Source organism: Gossypium hirsutum, chromosome A07 (assembly GCF_007990345.1).
Source record: "Gossypium hirsutum isolate 1008001.06 chromosome A07, Gossypium_hirsutum_v2.1, whole genome shotgun sequence".
In the NCBI taxonomy this organism is placed as follows: Eukaryota; Viridiplantae; Streptophyta; class Magnoliopsida; order Malvales; family Malvaceae; genus Gossypium; species Gossypium hirsutum.
Window position 1 is genome coordinate 96255294 of NC_053430.1, and position 14818 is coordinate 96270111.

The following is a 14818-nucleotide window of genomic DNA, read 5'->3' on the forward strand; positions in this document are numbered from 1 at the left end:
TTTTAAATTCTTAAAAATCAATTTACCATGCTTGATTGTCTAATGTCTTAAAGTTTAAACAATCAATGCATAAATGCTTATGTTTTAATTCAAGATATATCAATCAAAATCATAAATCAATCAAAATTTATCCTAAATATGATATGAGAGCTTTTCAAGAGAACAAGGCAATCATTCAGGGGATTTTTCTGATAATGAAATAAATACCCCCACACTTAAGATGTACATTGCCCTCAATGTACAAAGATAGATAGGAAAAAATAAATTTGTAATCGTAAGATAGGGGGAGAAGTGAAACTTCCTGTATGATGAATTCTTCGAACTGGAGTTTTGGAGAGTAATCGGTGTGATAGTGGAGGAAGATACTCCGGCGGTGGTAGAGGTTCATTAGTCCATAAGTCTTGCGCCAAAAGAATATTATATCTAGTGGTAACTTTGGTCGTGGTCGATCAGGATATGGCAGTCGTGGAGAACCTTCCCCGGTGGAGTTTTTAGTTCCTATGCGATGATGAGCTTAGGAGCTCTATATAACTGTGATAAAATAATGAACTTTTTAGAGGATATTAGGAAGAATAATTACTCATAAAGAAATAACCGAAATTGATGATTAAAAAATAAAATTCTAAAGTCTAATAAAAAATAAAAAGTAGTTTTTAATAAAAATTAAAAACATAAAATAATAAATAAATGTTTTTAAACATCTTTATCGCTGGATGGTTCGCAAGGTAGGACTGGCAATGAGATGTGGAGGTGCTGACAAATCTGCTGTAGAGTAGCATCAATGTTGGCAAATCGTTGAAAACACTGCTGCTCAAATCAAGTGAGGCGCTCAGAGATGTCAGCATATGAAGCCGCCGCATAAACTGGACGAGAGGGTGGTGGTGGCTGAGACGGTGGGTCCTCGTGTTGTAGAGGGACATCATCAGGAATGTCCTCACAGGCCTCCTCCTCGGTAGATTGGGCGAGACGATATTGAGGAGGGTAGGTTCCTCGGCGCCTTTCAATCATCCTAATGCTAAGCATACTCGAGATGCCTTGTAGAGACATCTGGCCAATGAGGGTTAAGGATGATTCTTGGGCTGCGGTGCTGAGGAGCCCGAAGTGTCGAGCCAATCGAGTAACATAGGGGCCAATGGAGATGACCCCCTTCCTATGCCGCTCCATTTGATGCTGAATCCCGAGGGCAATGAAATAGGCAAGGTCGATGAAGTGCCAGTGTGACATACACTATAAAAAGTAGGCGTCGTGAGTGTTAACGATGTCGGTGCTCTCTCGCCCTCCTGTAATCTTGTGAACCAAAATGGCGTGTAGGTACCTCAGAGATGGAGGGAGAGTCGATGCCTTGGAGCGGCTAGGATTTTAGGTGGCCCCACCTGGTACTAGTGCGTCCTAGCACCATGAAGGAGAACGATGGATGTGGCGGTTGAGAGCATGTAAGTCATTCTCCTCCTTGAATTTTTCCGTATATAAACCCAGCGCTGTACCAAATTTTGGGACACTGAGTTGGCGGACTAATCCACCTAAGAGAAATTGGACCGTGCCGGGATCATCGTTGTTCGTCATCACGGTTTGAAGATAAAATATGGAGCATAATTCCATCGTAAGCTTGAGATACGTTGGCTCGATGATCTTAAAGAAAAGCTCCCAAGAGTCGATGGTTAGGAGGGCCCGAATTGCTTCGGCCAATTGAACTTGTTCTACCGTAGCCCAGTCGATGCAACGGCCCACAATTAAAGGTTGGGCCCAGAGTATTTGGAATAGTTATTCTTGGGTCCCGATGGGGAACCTCAGGAAAGGGTGATGAACTTCCGCGATAGGACCCGAAGAAGATGACGCTCCCTTCTTTTTTTTTGAAGTAGGGACAACGATCTTTTTACCACGTGAAGATGACATAGTACTTGCAAAATAGAATCATCAAGTCGTCTTGATCAGTGGTCAAAGTAAAACGAAGACAAATTTTAAATAAAAATCTTAATTTCAGCCACAACTACTAAAACTAACTAAAACAATAATTTCAATGGCATACTTTTGTAGCACTAACATGGTGATATGAGTAAAAATGGTCAGGAATTTAATGGAAAGATAAAGAGTATAAATTTAGCACATGGCATGAGTTGTAATGGTAAATAACAAGAAGCAATTGAAAACTATGAATATTGATTTAGAATAAGTGAACAAGGCATGAGAGTTTCATAAAAAATGTCATGTAGAATGAATGATAACTAATTTAAAAGAAATGAAACTAGAATGATAGCATGGTGTGAGATACATGAAGATTATAGCATTAAAAATGAGTGAAGTTAAAGGGAAAAAATGAACAAACGCTAAAAAATGGAGGAGTAAGCGTCAGGAATGAAGTTGAAAGCGGTGCACGGGCGTACTAAGGAGGGCGTGTGGACTTGCAACGGCTAGGCTTAGGGTTTTTGGGTGAAGAAGACAATGAATAGTGCAGCCTATTTATAGATTTTAGGGCACACGGCCAGGTAACACGCCCGTGTTCCCCAATTTCAGCCCGTGTGATTCGCGAATTTTGAGTTTGGGCACGTCTGACATTTAGTACACGCCCATACTCAATTGGTGTATGGGTGCACACGGTCGTGTCCCACGACTGTGTCTGGCGTAGTTCACTTCTCCCACACCCGTGTAGGTAGACCCACGCTCGTGTCAATCTAACAGGTTCGACCACGGGTGCTAGACACGGGCGTGTCACACACCCGTGCTATTTTAATAGGTTCACCCACGGTTCTTCCACACGGACGTGTCGCACACCTGTGTTGTTTTGGCAGGATCGACCATGGCCATGTCGCACGGCCGTGGCATTTTATTGTAGCTCGTGCTTGGGAGAATTGTTTTCCTGTTTTCATACGGCCCTAAGCACGCCCGTGTGCTTGGCCATGTCTCTGTGGAAAACCTATATTCAAGAGCTCCGTTAGTAAGTTAGGCGTTGAAGACTAAATTTTCAAGAAGTTAATACAGTTAGTGCTCGAGTTGCTTCTCGAGAAACGCTTATTTATAGTCTAAGCTCGACTTACCTCTCCATTGAATGGTCATGGTGGTTCGAGGAGTTTATACTCCTCATTCTTGCTATCATTCTCATCAAAATAAGGTTTTAGACGGGTGTTGTTTACCTTAAATGTGCCGAACCTAGGATAACTTACCTCGACTGTACCAAATAGGAAAATACCTCATTCTTGTTATCATTTTCATCAAAATAAGGAAAATGCCGAACTTAGGATAACTTACCTCGACTGTACCAAATAGGATCTGCGGCATCTAACAAGACTTTATTCCAACCTTAAGTTGATGTGGGAAGGTGTTGAGCTTGTTCCGGTGTAGTTCTGGTTTATCATGCGTTCTTGGTTTATGTGTCTACCATTCATCTAGCTCCTCGATTTGTATCCTTCGTTCTTCATGAATAGGTCCTCTACCATTTCTTGAGAATGGCTCATGTACTTCCTTTAGACTCATTTCCTGCAAAGTAGGTTGTACCATATTGTCAGTTTTAGTAGAATGGGTTAAACGATCACCTTCTATTTTCGATGTGTTTCCAGAATTACAAGCTTGAAGGGTGATTGTTTCGTCTTCCACACGGAGTGTGAGTTCACTTGTGCCAACATCAATGATCGTTTTAGCAGTTGCTAAAACGAGCCTTTCTAGAATTAAAGGAGTGTTGCTATCCTGTTCTATGTCTAGAACAATGAAGTTCACGGGAAACATAAATTTATCGATTTTAACTAGCACATCTTCAATAATACCCCTAGAAAATCTTATAGTTTTATCTGCTAATTGAATGCTCATCCTAGTCTGTTTGGGTTTCCCAAGACCTAATTGTTCGAACATTTTGTATACTAGCCCCTAAATTAGCTAATGCATTATTAACATCTAAACTACCAATTAAGCAAGGAATTGTAAAAATCCCTGGATGTTTTAATTTGTTCGGTAGCTTATTTTGCAGAATAGCTGAGCAAACTGTATTTAACTCCACATGTGACTCCTCGTCCAACTTCCGCTTATTCGCTAAAAGCTCCTTTAAAAATTTCATTGCGTTTGCCATCTATGATAGAGCTTCAATAAACGGTAAGTTAATGTGTAATTTTTTTAAGAGTTTAAGGAATTTACCAAATTGTTCATCTGATTGGTTTTTCCTTGTCGCGTTGGGGTATGGCACACGAGGTTTATATTCGACATTCACTGATTTGTTTTTATTATGACCTACCTCACCTTGGCCTTTGCTTACTATAGTTTCTTGCCTCGGTTCAGGCTCAGGCTCAACGAATCCTTCTTTATCTTGAACATCAATCCCGTTGAGTTGTTCCCTTGGGTTGGATTCAGTATTGCTTGGCAAGCTACCTTGTGGTCATTCGGAGATTAGTTTGGAAAGTTGGCCTATCTAAGTTTTGAGCCCTTAGATTGACGCTTGTTGATTTTTAAGTGCTGTCTCGGTGTTCTGGAAACGAGTTTCTGACACCGATATAAACTTTGAGAGCATCTCTTCAAGGTTCAGCTTTTTTTCCTGTTCGTAGAGTGGTTGTTGGTAGCCTGGAGGTGGTCTCTAATTTCCTTGGCCTCCCCATGAGAAATTTGGGTGGTTCCTCCAACCTGCATTGTAAGTGCTACTATATGGATTGTTTTGAGATCGATAATTATTACCTATGTAATTTAACTGCTCGTTATCCATGTTGTGGCCATAAGGTTGGTATTTCGAATTGCTTGATCCACCTCCACTTGCTTCGCACTGCATTACTGGGTGAATCTGTGAAGAATTAAGAAAACCACCAATTTTCTTATTCAAGAGTTCTACCTAATTAGAGAGCATGGTGACAGAATCGACATTATAAACACCGGCTATTTTCATTGGCTTTTGTCCTCATGACTTGCTACTGATAGTTATTTAGTGGCATCTCCTCTATAAACTCATAAGCATCTACAGGTGTTTTATTATTTATGGTTCCGCCAGCAGTTGCGTTAACCATTTATCGAGTCGAAGGATTCAGGCCATTATGGAACGTTTGAACTTGAAGCCAAAGCGGTAACCCATGGTGAGGGCACCTTCTCAGTAAGTCCTTGTATCTCTCACATGCATCGTAAAGAGTTTCTAAGTCTATCTACACAAACGAAGAGATATCATTACATAATTTGGCCGTTTTAGCCGGCGGGAAATATTTTAATAGAAATTTTTCGGTCATTTGTTCCCAAGTAATGATTGACCCTCATGGTAATGAGTTCAACCACTGTTTAGCTTTGTTCCTCAATGAAAAAGGGAATAACCGAAGACGAATGGCATTATCAGAAACACCATTAATTTTAAATGAATCGCATAGTTCCAAAAAGTTTGTTAAGTGAGCGTTGGGATCCTTATCCTGCAAACCATCAAACTGAACAAATTGATGTATCATTTGAATAGTGTTAGGTTTTAGTTCAAAAGTATTTACAGCTACAGCAGGTCTAACTATGCTTGATTCAGTTACTGTTAAAGAAGGTTTAGCATAATCATACATAGTACGTGGAGTAGGATTTTGATTAACCACAATTACAAGAGATAGCTGATTGTCTTGGTTTTCAGCCATCTCTTCGGTTGTGGGTTGAGTATCGTCCTCTTGCTCGTTCTCTGTGTATCTTTAGTTTCTGCGAACTGTGCGATCAATTTCTTCTTCAAAAAGTAGTGGTCCTGACGGGTTTCTTCCAGTCATAAACTATAAAAACCTACCAAGAGAAAGAAAAAGTAAATTAATAAATAATAATAATAAATAAAAATTAAATTGCAAGAAAAATAAATGGCTAAAGTAAAAAAAAATTGAGCGTTCCTAATATCTTAGTTCCCCGCAACGGCGCCAAAAACTTGATCGCATGATTTCGTGATTTCAAATCTGCCAAATTGACACGACCGTGTGGTCTACCCATGTGAGGAAGTCCAGGCCGTGTTGATTTCGTACTTTGGCCCATTTTCTCCGTTTTGGCCCATTTCTCGTTCCTTTCGCTCTCCTATGCTCTCCTAAGTATAGAACATAAAATTAAAGCATTAGAAGCATTGAATTCACCAATTCTAAGGGAAAATCATCCATAAAATGCGTTAAGCATAGGGTAAAAATATGTATATATTACGGTTTATCAAGACCAAATTCACAATCAAATATTTCACTAAATAGTCACAACAACACATAAACAGAGCACATGGCCATGGATACAGAAACTTAAATACCCGCACTTAAGCCTAGCCAAGGGTCGAAATACACTGACACATTTTCAAATCAAAACATACACAAACTAAAAATTTAGTGTCTTAGGACCACACGACCGTGTGCTTTGGCCATATAGAACTGCCTAGGCCGTGTGGGAGGCCAACTGCCCATGTGAAGAGGGGCACATGTCCTGTGGACCAGGGACATGGTCGTGGGAATAGGCTATGTAACTCTCTGTCCAATTGCACTAAAATAACGTATAAGGCTGACATGCTATGTAAAAGGCTCACAAGCCCATGTACCCACTCGACCCGACTCGACTATGTTTCTAAAACACACGTGTGTGTGGGATCCCTAAATCCCCAAATTAGCCACACAACCATGTGGCCAGGCTGTGTGGCACCACATCACCTAAACCCTAATTCCCAAACACACACGCTCGTATGCCTAGGGGACAAGGCCATGTGAAAATTGACAAAATCCCCAAATTGGCCACACGACCATGTGGCATCAAAACCTGCCAGAAATCCCTAATTCCTAAAAGTACACAGCCGTGTGTATTGGCACATGCCCGTGTAGCCACCCTTGTGGTCATGAAACCATCCTAAAATAGCCTCGAAAAATATACTATCAGCCATGAAGCAATCCTCAGCCCTCGATACTTTGAAGATATACCAAAACACACAATTTCTGAGCATAAGAAAACGATACAACAACGAAATTAATAGGTTTGTGAACACCCACACACATGACGTCGACTTTTCGTAGAGTCAAAATAGTATTTGCAAATAAAACAGAAAGGATAGAAACCCACACCTGATTCGATGATGGAGAAGAGAAATTCTTCGATATCACAGCGAAAGCCATTTTCCCCAAGCAAACAGTTTAAAAGAAAAAAATCAAGAAGAACCAAAAAGAGAAGAAATAAAGAGTAAAAGGTGAGGAGAACGTTCAGGAGAAAGAAAAGAAAAATTCCAAAATTAATTTGATAAAATAAATAATAAATAATTATTATTACTAACTAAAAAAAACAAAATAAAAAGGCTCTCCAAGATGCGTACCCAAAAACTCAAACCCAGAACCCTGATACAATCCAACGCACACTCAACCACCAAACCAGCAGGCCCATTCTGACACTTAAACACGCGACTAGACACAATAGCATGCCCTTCTCTATGACCCTAACCACAAAACCCTAAAACTTCTAACCCTAAAATTTAGGGTGTTACATGACCCGACAATGATGACTTTCACTATTCTTACATTTTACCATCCCAGGTGGCTCGACAATGATGGTTTTCACAAATTACTTATCTTACCATCCTGAATAGCCCGACAACAATGGCATTCAATAGCTGAACATTTCACCATTTCGAATAGCCTGGCAATGATGATTTTCAACCTAAGGCATGCAAACTAATTGGACAGTACTGGGGACTGTTATTAGGGTAACACCGAATCAATATACATTGTAACCATATATCAAATTTCAATGTCATCATGAATACATTTCATATATTGCATACCATTCAGTATTACGTATCGTACTCGTTTTTTTTTATATTCAACTAGTACACAGTTTCGACATTCAATACCGTCACATAATTCAACTCAATACACGCTTTCAATCACATTCAAAACCACAATCCAATTCATTTTCCAAACACATATATTTATATGATACACATTCTACTCAACTTCCATAACACATATCACATTTCAAGATAATTCATATCGTTTCTCATTTTATTCAAATTGATCCATATCTCGATATTCAATCATAAGCATAGTAATTTAGTTCAATTAACCATTGATAACTTACCTCAGCACCATATAATGCAAAATATCATGAACATGCTGTAAATAAATTATTCTTTAATCATAGAAAAATAAATCGAGGTCCCACGTCGCTCGTCGCTAACTTTCACTTTTGTTTTCCCTCTCGATGGCCCAGCGTCAATGTCAGTTGCGTATACTCATAAAACATATATCAATGTAATTTTCTAGCAAAACTCACAATCAAATACCAAATCATGCATATATATTTTTTTACTTTATTCAATTTAGTCTCTAAACCCTGGACAAGAATAACTTTCAATGTATAGCTTTTTTCAAATTTATTAATTAGGGACCTACTTTCTATTCCTATCTAAATTTCATAATAGTTTTACATTTTATTCAATTAGGTTCTAATGTACAAAACTAACAATTTAGTCCTTTTCATAAATTGAGCTAAATTTCTAACAATTTCGCACCAAGTTATTCAAGAAAGCAATAACATAAACTTTTTAAAACTTTAATAGCTTCACAAATTGATACATGGACTAGCTAAATCAAGCTCTCATGACCTCAACTCTATAAAAATTACAAGAAAATGACTTAATTACATTACCTAATTAATGGCCAATTGTTTGAAACCTAAAAACTTTTTCTTTTCTTTCTTTTCTTCTGTTCTCACGGCTTGGGGAAAAAGATAAAAATTTTCTCATCCTTTCCGTTTTGTTTGTTATTTATTGTTATCATTAACAATTTAGTAAACCTTTAGTTAATTTTTAATTAACAATTTAATTAAATTTTATTCACTTAATTAACCATTAATTTAAACTAATGTCATTCATTGTTATCACCCATTGTAACATGTTTAGTTTTTGTTTATTAACCATTTTGTCCCTTTGGACTTTAATAATTTACTCCCTAAACCTTAATTAACTATTAATTCGAAAAAATTATCGGACGAAAATTTAATATAACAATATATTATACACATAAATATTAAATATTAATATTTACGGATTCGGCTTACGAAATTAAGATCCCGAAACCATAACTTTCGACATCACTGAAATCTTAAAAATAATAGTAGCAATAAACTAATATATTTGATAAAAGAAAATAAAAGAAATCTTAAAAAGATTGATGACAAAACTTATCATATACGGAAAAGTGAAAACTAGTTATATATATTTCTTAATGTATTTACTTAAGAACTCTTAGGTAGTTGAGCGGTAAGAAGGCAACGGGAGCTATGAAATGGTGCAGGTTTGAATCCTACTTTTGATGAAATTTTGGCTTTCTTTTCTTCTTCAGCAGTAATGGGTTTAAGATGGATGAATGACTTAGGCCAAAAATTAAGGGGATTTTGAGGAGGAACAAGTTCAAGAAAAAATGGGAAGAACAGTCGTGTTGATAATATGTTGGGAAACAAAGAATAAAGAGAATAAAGAAGAAGAAAATAGGAGAGCAAAAGAGAATACATATTCTTATTGATGAATAGGGATGTCTACAATATTTCACTAAAGTCTATATTTTTAAACATAAAAAATATAGATGAAATGAAATTCTAATTCTAATTCTAATCAAATATTAGAGTATTTAAAATACATTAAATTTTATCTCAATCTTAATAGACAACTATTTAATGATAAGATATTCATAACAAAATGTAAAATATAAAAATAAAATAAAATCCAATCTTTTGTTTTCATTTGCGTTAAATAATTTGGAGGGTAAGTTTGTTTTAAATATTTCAAATATGGAATTTAAATGAGAAATGACTGGAATTCTATTATTACTTGACATATTTTAATATAAAAAATATTTGATATACTTTCAATTTTATAAAAATATAATAAAATATTAAAAATAAATATTTAGAAAAAAAAAGATATACGTACAAACTATTTAAAAAAAACGACAACTACTTGAATAAAATAAGAAAGCATTCCTTTTTTTGCTAGTTTAGTCGTCATACTCTAATATGAACAAATTGTTAATCATAACAAAAAGATAAATATACTTATTTTTTTATATCTACCTACCCACCTCCCATACAATTTTCAATATTCTCACTCGCTCATTTTTAAAACTTCATCAATTAAGGAAGTATGGTACATTATAGGCCTTAATGAAGTCAATTCATGTAATCATTCTTAAGAAGATGTAAACGTGAGTTCCTCCATTTTTTCGATCATTTTTTAAGATAATATATCTTAAACTTTATATATCAGGGGGCTACAATCGTTGATCAGTCTGTATGCATATCAAGGTGGGGTTCGTACATAAACAATGCATATCCTTGGGATGGTTCAACATTGAGGACTCGAAACGATACCAGCTGAACAGTATGAATTAAGTTCTTTAATGATGACAATAAGTTCGTTGCTCTGTTCATAAATTATCAACAAGGTCGGGAATATCGTCTTAGTTTTTTCGGGTTGGAACGATGAGCAGCCTTAATGGCAGCGACTTTCACGGGGAGAACTGCTGTAGCAGCTGCCAAGGCTGTAGTCAATAGCAGCTACTTCGCCACAGGGGCACTTGAGCCGTGCTGCTCAAGCCACTGCTGATTTTGGTAGCCATACGAATACATACATGATGAAGCGTAAAGTTCCCTTTGCATAAAAATAATAATTTGTTTTATACCAGTGTAGCATGCATAAGATAGGGGATGTTTTGAGTGTTTGCCCATTTAATTTGATGCACAATTTCATGCAATAACTTTAATATGTCTGAATATGACGTGTCAAACATTTTGTCTAGAATCTGGATGTTCCTATGTTTGAATTTGAAGGTTACCCCAATTTTTTACATGGGGAATGGATCTAATATTAATATCTAGTTTTGTTATTAGTATAAAAATATGAGAAAAAAATTTATTTATTACTTATGTATTGCAATAGTTAGACATAAAAAAAAACTTGAAATTAGAAAGATGAGTAAAAACTCAGGTAAAAATAAGACCTCTTCAAAATAAACGATTTCTCTTTGCTAAAAATAAGTCATATGAATGACTAAATATTACCGATTGAATTAATTTATTGCTAACTCATATGCTGACACATTTGTAAAAAATAATACTCCAACCAAACGTAGCATAAGAATTTACAATTTGCTGATGAAATTGACTCATTTTGAGTTTGTTGCTACTCCCATTCCACACCATCACCAAACTATGAAATGTGTAAACTATTTTTATAAATGATGATTCAACTTGTATTTAGTAATAATAGATTAAGAAAAGAATGGAGCTTTAAGAGGCAAAAATAGTTTGAAGATTCTAATCATAATTATTCAATTTCAATTCAATGCAAACTTCAAATCCTTATAGGTCTAGAAGTTTGAAACTCATTTACTCAAGAGATGTTAGGTCCCCTCAAGAATATTCTAACACATAAGTCCTCGTTTTTTAGATACATAAGTATATGATCCATTGTTTTCTAGTGTCTAGGGCCAAGATTCATCAATTATCTACTCATAATCTCAACTGCAAAATAGATATATGGATAAAGCATTGCATACATAAGGTTTCCATTTGAAAATGCATATAAAACATTTCGTGGATGCTCTCTTTTTTCTACTGTTGTAGGATAATCTTCCAAAGAAAGATAAAACTTGACATACAAGGTTGTGCACCTTTCTTTGCTTAAGAGATTACAAATTGTTTCAAAATTTATCTATTTATGAAGCTTGAGATAACACTACCATTCAACTAAAAAAATAGGTTATATCAGTATAGGTTTGGAAACTCTATATTGATGGCCAAAAGGCTAATGCCAATAGTAAAGTAACCATTGGTACATATGACGTTGATATAGACATTTACCTACACAAAATGAGATCGTCGAAATAGGTCTAAAAGCCTATGTTGACAGTTTGAGTGTTGATAAAGTAGTAATTGACGGTATAAGTACGGTCTACAAAAGTTGATTTGCTAATACCTATATCGACTGTCATGTGTGTCAATATAAGTATATCGACAGTTCGTTCCATTGATATAGGTTGCAAGTGTCAACATACAATTGAACATTTAGTGATGTTTAGTGATTGTAAGTAAAAGGGTTATAAAAGTGAAATTCCAATTGTATCCCTAAAGTTATAGCAACATTTTCGGTGTCGAAAAACTTATTTTTGGAATAGTTTTGGGGTGATAAAAATCTCATGTTTTCTTCTTTTAATCACTAATTAAAAATTTGGGTCAAAGTAAAAAAGTTTAAATCACTTAATATGTGTGGTCCACATTTAATCTATTCACATAATTCCAATCCAATGGCTCAAATTGATTTCAATAACGAAATATCTCACTATTTAGTATTCCAATATAATTTTTCATGAGAAATTATCAAAATTCCCTTTTTGCAAAAAAAATGCATTTTATCCCCTTATCACTTATTACTCATTCTCAGCACTTAGTACTTCAATTTTTCATAGTCCAAACTTATCATCCTCAGTTATTAATGGTTCATGCAAAGTTTTGCATTTATGATCTTTCTCAATAAATTGGAAAAAAATAGCAATTTAGTCATGTACTTTTTACTTTCATTCAATTTAGCCCAATTGGAAACTCCTTAACCCTAGTACATACTCCTCATCATTCCCATACCAAATAATCATTATTATCTCATTTTTCTCTGTTTCGTCAAACTTCACTTTAGTCTCTACACTTTTCCAAAATTTTCAATTTAGTCATTTTTTCCATTATTTCAAGTTCTCACTCATACTTACTACCAATTTTGAATTAACCTGATAAGAATATTCACTAAATATATCTTTTAAAATATCCTCAAATTTTCACTATGTACTCTCTCGGAATAGTATTATTCACCATACCAAAATTTTGGAGCATTACAATATATCTTCGGCACTATATAAGTGCCACAAAACATGGCTAGCCATAGTTATTGGATGTGACCCAATTTTCTTATAACTTGCAGTAAAGTGAAGCAACAAATCAGAGGCTGTTTGAGATAGTGATCGGGCAGCAGCCACTTACACCTAACATTGTTGCTATCAGTTACATAGGACCTAATCCAACAACTTACCAATTTGATTAGGCTTGTCAAGAATGAAATGACTTAGTCAAGGCTTGTCTACATTAAGGCAAGCAAGCGCACCTAGAAATGGACTGATTGGAAGCACGGGGATGTTCAGTCTCAGGTTAGTGACTTAGCCATGCCAAATTGCACTTGATTTTTCGTAAACCTAACTTGCACAAGGGGCTTTTGTGATGATATGAGGGTCTTTCCAAAGTTCTAATGTGAGTAGGCAAGCTTTCCTACAAACTTGAGTTGCCAATAAAACTCAAGGGTCTCCCAATGTTCCATGTCAATATGCTTAAGCCTTTTTATGAAGATCCAAATTGAGGCAAATCACAACAAGTGTTAGTAGGAGTAAAGTTCTATTATGATCGAGATGTTGAGAGCATCATGGCAAATTGAACTATTCGATGGAAAAATTATAAACCAAGGCATGAGTATTTTGTTCGATGGAAGGGACTTCTTGACAATGAGGCTAGTTGGGAACCAATCGAGGCTTGCAATAATTCTAAGATAAGATGGACAATTTCATTTTGAGAACACAATGAAGGTTTTATTAGAACAAGTAAGGGAGAATGTCATAGGCCGTGCACAAAATCCTATGACCAAAGCGTGCACTAATGACCCTAGTTGCTCTTATAAATGATTTGAGGTCACTTGGCTTACCAAGATTAGCCTAATACTTGGAAGATTCAAGGCCAATGTACTTGAACTCTAGAGAACTTGTAAACACTCTAGTAACTTGAATTTACCAATGTAACTTTATAATCATAAGGGCAAGGTCATTGACAGTTTAAATTCCTTAAGACTCTATCTTGGAGATAACTTGGAATATAAATTGTTGATGTAATTTGATTTGTATTGTTGGATGTAAGGGAGCTCAACATAAATAGAGACCTTCCTTACCTCGTTTGTAGCCAATCATTCAATCTTGTATTCATTATTTACTTAGTAATCAATTTGAGAGCATTTACTTTAAAAGCTCTTTTCTGCCTTCTTGAGCATTTTTTTTCCTTTTCTTGCTTGCTTCACTTAGTACTTTTTAGCATCAATGTGATAGAGAATTCTCTTTGAGATTCTCAAATGCGAGGGTTCAAGTAAACGTAGGTAAATTTGAAGTGAACTCATTATTTAATGTCACATGATTTGTTAGGCTAAAGTCCAGGCTCGTGACATTTTCATGAAACCACACGAACTCATCTCAATCATTATTAAATCCATTTTATCCAAAACCCTAAATTCATGGAAAATTATTAGGCTTTGGATTAAGAGGTTGCCAATTGTCGACTTCCTTAAACCCTAGAATTGGTTTAAGAAACACTAACTTATGGTTTTGAAAAAGAATGTATGGTTCTCAATTTAATTACAAAATTGAACTCTTATTTAATGAAATAGGCAAGAAGAGGATACTAAATTCGCACACCAAAAAAAAATTAATATCAAATTTTCCACAAATAGTTGCAAACAAAACAAATTCAACATTGATAAAAAAAATTAAATTTAATATTTTATCTATTATAAAAATCCAATAGTTAAATTTTCAAAATTTCCAAAAACATAGCACTAAACTTGAATATTTAACATATTTGAATATAGATAAAAAAATATTATTACTTTATTAAAATTTAAATTTGAAAAAATAACAAACATTTTTAAATTTTCAAATTCATTTTCATATTTGAGATTCATTATTATCTCGTCCAAGACTGTTCGTAAAAATTTTAAAGTTTTAAAATAAGTTACAAAAATCCAAAATAAAATATTACTATATTATATATATATATATTGCCATGGCATTCCAATCCAAAACTTGTGATGTTTTAACTC

The 14818-nt window shown here is 35.2% G+C and overlaps 1 non-coding gene across 1 annotated transcript; it reads left to right on the plus strand.

The window, feature by feature from the left end:
• The first annotated feature begins 5031 nt into the window (after positions 1-5031).
• LOC121203846 (small nucleolar RNA R71) lies at positions 5032-5138 on the plus strand. Its single transcript, XR_005898781.1, has one exon. It is a non-coding gene; the product is annotated as a small nucleolar RNA R71 (small nucleolar RNA).
• Positions 5139-14818: the final 9680 nt, after the last annotated feature.